We start from the raw sequence: 9,055 nt of genomic DNA, 5'->3' as shown, positions 1-9,055 counted from the left end.
AACTTGAAAAAAATTATCTAGCTGTATAGAACTACTTGATGTGGGAATGTGACTCAGGCCATTTTTTCTAAATCTAATTTATATTTTCACCTAGATTCAGCCTGGCCAATATAACTCATAATGTGAAAATCTTTATCCATTAAGTTAATTTACAGGTACCATGTAATTTCAAACCTAGACTTGGACATTTCCCATAATCCACAAAATCTCATGGCTGGAAAATTTCAAATACCTTGACTTTGAAAGATGGTGAGCACAGAGTGTAGCCCTTTAAGGAGGTGAGTTGCAGGTGTTGTGTGTTGATTTATGGTATGATACTGATAGATGTGATCTCTGAAAGAATCAAGAGACAATTAAATAGGTATCAGAGTGTTTGGGTTGGGGTTTTTTTTGTTGGTTTTGGGTTTTTTTAGTGTTTTTTGACTTGTGCTGGACAGGTATAAAAACAAGCAAACAAACAACAAATAAATTTTTATTAAAGCTTCTTAACAATCACACTAGATAAAGAAAAATTAGCTGAGGAAATGGCTGGTGATGAAGTAGGATGTAGTAACTATGCATGTCTAAAATCCAAGCCACGACAGTGCAAAAATAAATAAATGTTGTTTTCACTGATGAAATATGTTGAACAAATTCACGCAGATTATTGGTGACTCTGTGTGGGTGTAGACTGAGATTAATACTTCGCATTCAGTTGTGTTTCTCTTACCATCAGCTGGGTTATGGGGGGTAAGTGGGAGTCTCCATTATATACTTCTGATTTCAGGTGGATTAAATTTTAAATTATAAAGTCTCCATAAATCTATACTTTTCCCTAAAATTTAACATCAAATAAGCTGCATCCAAATAAATATTTCTTTAAAATTAATTAACTTTTTCCTTCACTTACTTCTAAGGAAATAGGCATTATTCACATGACCCTGACACAGCTTTTGAGATTACTGTGTCCATTTCCTATTTGATCTCAGGATTTGATTTTTCAGGCTTATTCCAGAGTGTTTTTTCAGAGACAATAGAGCAAAACCTCTCTTCTCCTTCTCAAGACAGTAATTTAGAAGTTTTCAAGGTACAAACTATGAAGGCTTTAACACAAATGATGTCATACAGGTGTGGAATATAAAAGCCTTTTCATGCCTCTTCTAAAAGTAAAGAAATTAGAAAAAGAATATAGCTCTGATTGCACTAAAGTCAAATACCAGTCCTAACACCAGTTTCAATTGGTGAAAGTTATCAAAATCCACTTGAGACTTGCCACAGTTTGCAGCTCTCCTCTCCATAACACCTGAATCTACACTTTTGTTAGAGCTTCTTCATGCTGAAGTGATGAAAATCTATCTCTACAAGAGAAAGAATAGGTAGAAATGGATCAGTTAAGCAGGGAAGAATATGATAAATAAATAAAGAGAAAAAGCAACCAGCATCTTATCCAATACAGTTTATTTTTAGTCAAAAAAATACCTATGATTTATGAACTTACATCACTTCTTCCTCTTGCTGCAGATGTTTCTTTCACATTGTGTACATGCAAAATAGGTGCTGAGACATAAGTTGGGTTTTCTTTCCACTTAATCATTTGACAAGTGTCTGTTGCAGCTCAAAGAAAAATAAAGATGATTTCTATGAGCAATAGAAGCCCTTGAAGACGCACACTCACACTGAGAATACTGAAATCTCTTCCTATGGAATAGTGACTGATATTCAATGTGTAATAGAGCTGATATGTAAGATATGTATAGAACAACCTATAATAGAAGACAGACAGATAGAGAATGGTTCAGGTTGGAAGGTCTTTCAAGATAATCTACTTCCACCCCCCTGTATGGGCAGGGACACCTCCCACCAGACCAGGTTGCTCCAAGCCCCATCCAACCTGCCCTTCAACACTGCCAGGGATGGGGCAGCCACAGCTTCTCTAGACAACCTGGGCCAGGGTCTCACCACCCTCACAGCAAAGAATATCTTCCTAATGTCTCACCTAAATCTCCCCTCCTCCATTTTTACTCCATTCCCCCTCATCCCATCCCTCCCTGCCCTTGTCCAAAATCCCTCCCCAGCTTTCCTGGAGCCCCTTCAGGCACTGGAAGGTGCGCTAAGATCTCCCTGGAGCCTCCTCTTCTGCAGGCTGAACAGCCCCAACTTTCTTAGCCTATCTTCATAGGAGAGGTGCTCCAGCCCTCTGACCATCTTTCTGGCCCTGCACTGGACTCTCTCCAAGAGCCCAGGCAAGGAATGTTTCCATCAATGCCCACAAGGAGAAATCTGTATTTTAAATTGCTCTTGGTGAATGGGGCTTCCTATAGTGTGTGAGATCCAGCTACTGTGATTTTTGAGGTACAGAGAACATAAATGTCCCTCTTGCCCCTCCCCAGATAAGCAGACATCTGAGCATCCAAATCAGCTTAAAACAGGACACTAGGAAAAGCTGGAGGGGCTGTTCTTCAGGAGGCAAATAAATGGCTCCCTGAAATAGCACTGGGCATCTCTGAGCTCTGAGCTGCACATACTGCAGATGTAAGACCCTGTCACAGGGAACAAATGGAACTATGAGGCATGTAGGCTTCACACAGCTCTGTGACAAAGCCTAGTGATCTTAATTTATTCCACAATTACAGCCCAAATAACAGATCTTTCTTACGATCTCAGTTGTAGACCAGGGCCTAATTAATAATGAAAATTGTGTATGACAACTAGCAGGGTCTCTGTCAGCTCCTGCAGGTTCTTAGCACTGGGCTATGTCATGCTGAGTGATGGTGGGAAGTCAGGCTGCTAGCAAGCTAAGGAAAAAAAGGTGGTTTTAACTGGGGGCTGTGGTTTAACTGTGGTTAACGTGTAGCCAAAGATACATATATACACACACAAACACATCTATATGGGTACATAGGTACACATATATATATTTTTTACATAGAATGGTTTAGGTTGGAAGAGACCTTAAGGATCATCTAGTTCCACCCCTCTGCCACAGGCAGGAACACCTCCCACTAGACCAGGTTGCTCCAAACCCCATCCAACCTACCCTTGAACACTTCCAGGGATGGGGCTTCCACAAGGAACCTTGCTTCCTGGGCAGCCTCTTCCAGTGTCTCACCACCCTCCCAGGAAATAATTTCTTCCTAATGTCTAACTTAAATCTTCTCTCCCCTTTCAGTTTAAACCCATTACCCCTTGTCCCATCACTCCCTGCCCTTGTGAAAAGTCCCTCCCCAGCTTTCCTGTAGCTCCTTCAGATACTGGAAGGGTGCTATGAGGTCTCCCCAGAGCCTCCTCTTTTCCAGGCTGAACAGCCCTAACTCAGCCTGTCTCTCATTATCTTTGTGGCCTCCTCTCAACTCACTCCATGTCCTTCTTGTGTTGGGGGCACCAGAACTGGACACAATACTGCAGGTGTGTCCCATGACAAAGACATATTTGAAAAGTCAGGCACTGGGATCTTCAGAGATCTTAAAAACTTCTTATGTCCCATATGGAAGGGTCTTGTGACATCTTTGTGACATTCCAGCTAAATAAAGAGAACACCTGCTTCCTGGGGAGCAGATTGCTACTTGGTAGATTTTTGGCCAGCTAAATCTCTGTTTAGCCTGGGAATTTTTGAGTGTGCATACATGCACACATGAAGTGCATGTAAATGAAACCAGACAGGGTTAAAGAAAAATCATCAAATTCATTAAGAGAAATTAAGATTTTTTAAAGATGGATTTTTTTTCCCTCCCCCCATTTATCCTCCTGTTAGCAGCCAAATCCTTCTTTCAATGAGGAGACAGAGCCATTAACACAATTTAATATGACCTCCTGGAAATGCAGGCCAAAAAACCTTTTCTTCATAATTTCTGCATGAAATATTTCAGGAAAAAAAAATAAATCATAACTGAGATATATCCTTCTAGCAAAGTCATTACCTTTGAATATTATGGGAGGCTTTGGAAACATGACTTCATTTCTTTTTCTTCTTTGTATTTTATTTTTAGTGAGCTGGGATAAAGCAAGTAAGTACAAACAGTGCACATTCTGCATAGGCACTTCTCAAGTCCATTACTATGCAGAAATTGCCAAACAACACTGGAATTTTTAAATTTTGCCCACAGGGAGAAGCACTCACCTATGACACCTCACCTAACATTATCAAAAGAAGGATACATTGTTCAAGTAGTTAAATATTTATTCCTTTAAAGGTATAACTAGAGCACAAAAATACATTTCTACCTCCCACAGCTTTTATCAAGCTGTCAAGTTCTCCATAGCTTGATGTTAACTGAGTCATAAAGGGAAAAATATCTAAAGCAATGTGTGAACCCTTGCTTGAGGATGCACTTGGTCATTCAGTGAGAAACCAGAAAAATTCTTGACTATTCCTGATCTCTGCAGGTTCAAGCTCAGTATGTGCTTAACTTCCAGGTAAATGATTTAAGTCACTGTTAAGATGACAAGGGATGCTCTGCCTATCCTTGGACACAACTTCAGCTGTGACCTTTCTCTTCTGGACAAACTATCAATGAAGTTCAAATCAACAGACTTTCTCTCTTCCATCTTCACACACTTACCAGATCTGAAGGTCCAACCTGAAGGGTTGTTTGAAGGCATATTTATAGAGCTGAGGGAGATACATTGCTGGATTTCCACTATAAGACACTAACTTAGATTCATACTGGGGGGATTAATTTAAAAACAAAAAAAAACACAAAAAAAATCCAGCCACACTTGGCTTTGCTTAAAAATCCCATTGAAATCTACATTTTTGTATGCAGAAATGTAATTTTAAGGCTATAATTATACATCCTTTTTATTAAACTCAAGTTTCATAGAGGTAGAGAAAACTTGTTTTGGCCTGCTTTCCTATGGAGATATAAAACCCTGTGCAAGATATATATAAATATCCACCCAGTATTTTTGTCTCAGTGGGATTGTTTCCCCACAGGATTTCCACATCTTTGTCCACCTCTTTTTAAAATGTGAAAGAACTGAAGTATTGATTTTATTTCACACTCTAAGGACATGGTAGCAAGAAAATACTGGACTAAAATGAAACTGTGCTGAGCTTTATCCCCTGCTTCCTTATTATGAAAGCACTTGTTCAACTTGAAGCATATGAATACCACAATTTATATGCAGCCAAGTACTTAAATTTATACCTAAGTTTTAAGATGTAATTGAGATCACTGGGGAATAAGAAAGTGCTATGTATATAATGTACTAGGTTATTCTGTTACACTGAGGTTTCATTTCTTTGCCCCATCCAATTCCTTTGTAGTAATATGCCTTGCTCAATAGTTCCTGGACCTGCAATAGATTTAGCTTTTTTAACTCTTCTCCTCACTTTCAAATTCTTAATTTAATAAACAAGCCAATAAAGAATCTAAAGAAAAGTATTTTAAAAGTTAACTACAAGTCCTCAGTGGAGGCTGTAGTGACCATTTCCCAAATCCACATACACTATTTTATGGTGATTTTACAGAATCACACAGAATCATAGCATGTTACGGATAGGAAGGGACCTCTGGAGATCATCAAGTCCAACCCCCATGTCAGAGCAGGACCACCACAGAATCTAGGGCAGGTCACTCAGAAAGGCATCCAGACAGGCCTTGAAAGTCTCCAGAGAAGGAGACTTTGTAACCTCTCTGGGCAGCCTGTCCCAGGGCTCTGTCACCCTCATAGTAAAGAAGTTCTTTCTCATGTTGAGGTGGAACTTCCTGTGCTCTAGTTTGCACCCATTGCCCCATATCCTATCACAGGGTACGACTTAAAAGAGGTAGTCCTGTCCTTAACACACACCATTCAGATATCCACAGACATCAATAAGATCCCCTCTCAGCCTTCTCTGCTCTAGACTAAACAGGCCCAAGTCTCTCAGCCTTTCCTCATCAGACAGCTATTCCAGTCCCTTAATCATCCTTGTACCCTCTGTTGGACTGTCTCAAGTAAATTCCCATCCCTCTTGAACTGGGGAGCCCAGAACTGGACACAATACTCCAGGTGGGGTCTCACTAGGGCAGAGAAGAGAGGGAGGAGAACCTCCCTTAGCTGCTGGACACACTCTCTTGAATGCACCCCAGGATACCATTGGCCTTCTTGTCCACAAGGACATATTACTGTCCCATGGATATTAGAACTAAGTGTCTTCTAGATCTTAAGATTTCAAGATGGAAAGTCCATGGGATGAATTCTTGGTTGGTGTAGTCAATTGAACTGTTGAGGTTTTGGCCACAGTGACATTGTGAAAATGGATTCCACAATTTGTGTATTCAAACCAAAAGTTTTGGTTAAGAATTTGTGTCACCCCTAATTTTTGAGTTATAAGGGTCAGTGATTATTTGCTCCTTATTTACTCCTCTCATAACTTCACTATCTGTCTCCATTTGGCTCACACCCAGGGCTAAATTGAAGCAGTTGCTCTCTCGCTCAGTGACCCCTCTCCAGTCAAGAGGGAGAATCAGAAAGTGGAGAGAAATACCATGGAAATATAAACAGATGTAATGAAATAACAAACTAATACAGAGACCAACCTAAAGTATATGAACTTACACTCACCTGACTCCTCAGGTGTAGCAGAAAGCCAAGAAGGCAGAGCCTCAGGAGAGCAAGCTCCCTATGCTCAGCACAGCTCCTCTTATCCTGAGCACGAGGAGAGTGCTGTGGGATACACCTGTTGGTCAGCCTGGGCCAGCTGCCCTGCCTAGAGCAACCAGCTGACTCAGGGCTGCTAATGGCCTGTCCCCCATGGCTGGTCTATGATTGTGTCCCAGTGAGACCAGGACACTACTGATGAGCTTGAAGAAAGACTTGGAGACTATTACCTTTAGTCTCTCTACATGAAATTAATTCCATCCTTCTCCATGTATGTTTCCATCCTACACCATTTCTTCTTCCAGAGAAGCTGATAAAAACTGTGTGAAACATTCAAATGTAGGCACATCCCTTATGTACACTAGCACCCCAGATTTTCCTCTTTCTCTATTAAACTTCTTATAAATGGTAACATTCTGCTGGCTTTACCACATGAGTTCACCACTGAACTGGTATTTTCTGGTTGATTTTTGGTTCTTGTTTTCATGTGCATTACTTTTAATTTATCAACACTTATTTTATCATGCCACCATGAAGATATTTAGAGCATAGATGGGCTCCTTCAGAAGGCAAGTAATCCATCCTTAATTAGGAGTCTAGTTCAAGAAAACTAAGTTGCCCAATATCAGACTCTACTTTTCCTTGTAATTTTGCAGGCATCATCACTACTTTACAGAGTGACTGATACTGGATTCCTTGTATTACTGTCTTCCTCTTTAGTCATAGAGCCTTCATCAGGGAAAACTACAACACGTGTTCATAGATTTTATTGTTTATACTTTCTTCTCAACATCTCAAAATTTGAGATGCCTCTTACTGCAACAAGTCAGTTTTAAAGCAACTGTGCAGTTAATCCATCCGTTTTAGACCAAAACACTTCTGAAGAAGTACTATGACTTTTATTTGTGGCCAACTTGCCTGTTTTCTTTTTTCATGCACCATACTGGGACATTTTTATTTGTCTGTTATTTGCTATTTTTTCTTTAAACTCAGTATCCATATTTCATCTCTGTAATTTGGTAACTTGGTAAAGATCCCAGATTACTTTTAGGTAGATTATTGGCACCACAAGTAGTGCCAGTCTATGTCAGACTACAAGGGGAAGCTCTTCATGGACTTCCCCACATCTTCTGATGTATTTTGATTCCATGTACAGTCACTAGTCTGGATTGGGGAGACTTTTTATTTTACAGTACAGCCACACAAAGCAAAAATAGTAATTTAGTAAAAGCCCCCTGAGAGTACATTTCTTTCTAAAGACTGTGTAGGAAGGCAATAGCACAAAACTTGGTCTGTTGCTGTTCTGAGGAATAATCAGTGTAGCTGAGCCAAGCACCCAAACATCACTCAAAAACACAGTCATGTCACTTACGGTGTAACTCATTGTTTCTCATAGTGTTTCAAATCCCTTAAGAGATCATGAATGTTTTCATCAGTTGTTAATATTTAATTATAAGAAATATAAACACACCCTCATTGTTTTATTTTCATATGCACCAAGACCTTTTCATAACAATAACACAGCCTCACTAGTTGAGGCAACTGTGGGGGCTAAAGGGGAGTAAAAGTAGATAGTGCATTTCTTTCTGCAGTGGTCTTTATACAGGTCTACAGAGTGTGGCACAACAGATGACTTCAAAGCTTCTGAGATGTCAACCTTCTAAGTTCATAAATTGAATTATCTTTATGCTGTTTCTGAGGTGTTGTATTCAAACAAATAATTTAATCCCACACTTGACACGTGTGTCTCACACATAGTGAGGTTTAAATCTGTTTCAGATTTAAGCTCTGTTTGACCCACTGGTCATCTTTGGTTATCCTGGTTATGAAAACTGAGAAAATGAATGTAATGTTGTCTCTCCTTCACTGAAAAATTCTGCCATGCTGCAGGAGATGCCTGTGCATTACAAGAGATGAGCCACGTTGAAGATTCCAAGGTTAAATGAGTTTATTGAGTTAGTGGTTACAATGGTATGTCAGATACCTGTAATCCAAGCTACACCTACATATTTGCCTCTAAATTCTCACACTGTCAGTTTCCGTGTCTCTAAACATTCCACCACCAGGTCTTCTATTACTAATATTATAATCATAATAATAATAATATAAAAGGCAATGTCAATCACCATATTGTGCTTCATACTCCACCATAAGGAATTCAATTGGCAAAAGTAAACCTCTGGTCATATTAATGGGATTAATTGAAATGTGAGCAATCATAACACTACTAGAATATAAAGAACAAAATATGGTTTAAAAGAAACATTTTTAAGATGAATTAGTTTGTATCTCTTTTAAAAATTCACTTACTGTAATGAAGATGACTTAAAAGTTATATCATTTAATTATTGGGCCACACATTTAAGCATATTGGCTAGTACATTTTTGCACTGGAACAGAAGCAATACAAGCCTTTATGGTCTACCATTACAATTCCTTTTTTTTTTTTTTTTTTTTTTTTATTTCATTAAATTCCCTTCCCACCAAATTTTTT

Source organism: Chaetura pelagica, unplaced genomic scaffold, assembly GCF_000747805.2.
Source record: "Chaetura pelagica isolate M959 unplaced genomic scaffold, ChaPel_1.0 scaffold34, whole genome shotgun sequence".
Taxonomy (NCBI): domain Eukaryota; kingdom Metazoa; phylum Chordata; class Aves; order Apodiformes; family Apodidae; genus Chaetura; species Chaetura pelagica.
This window is presented reverse-complemented; position numbering follows the sequence as displayed.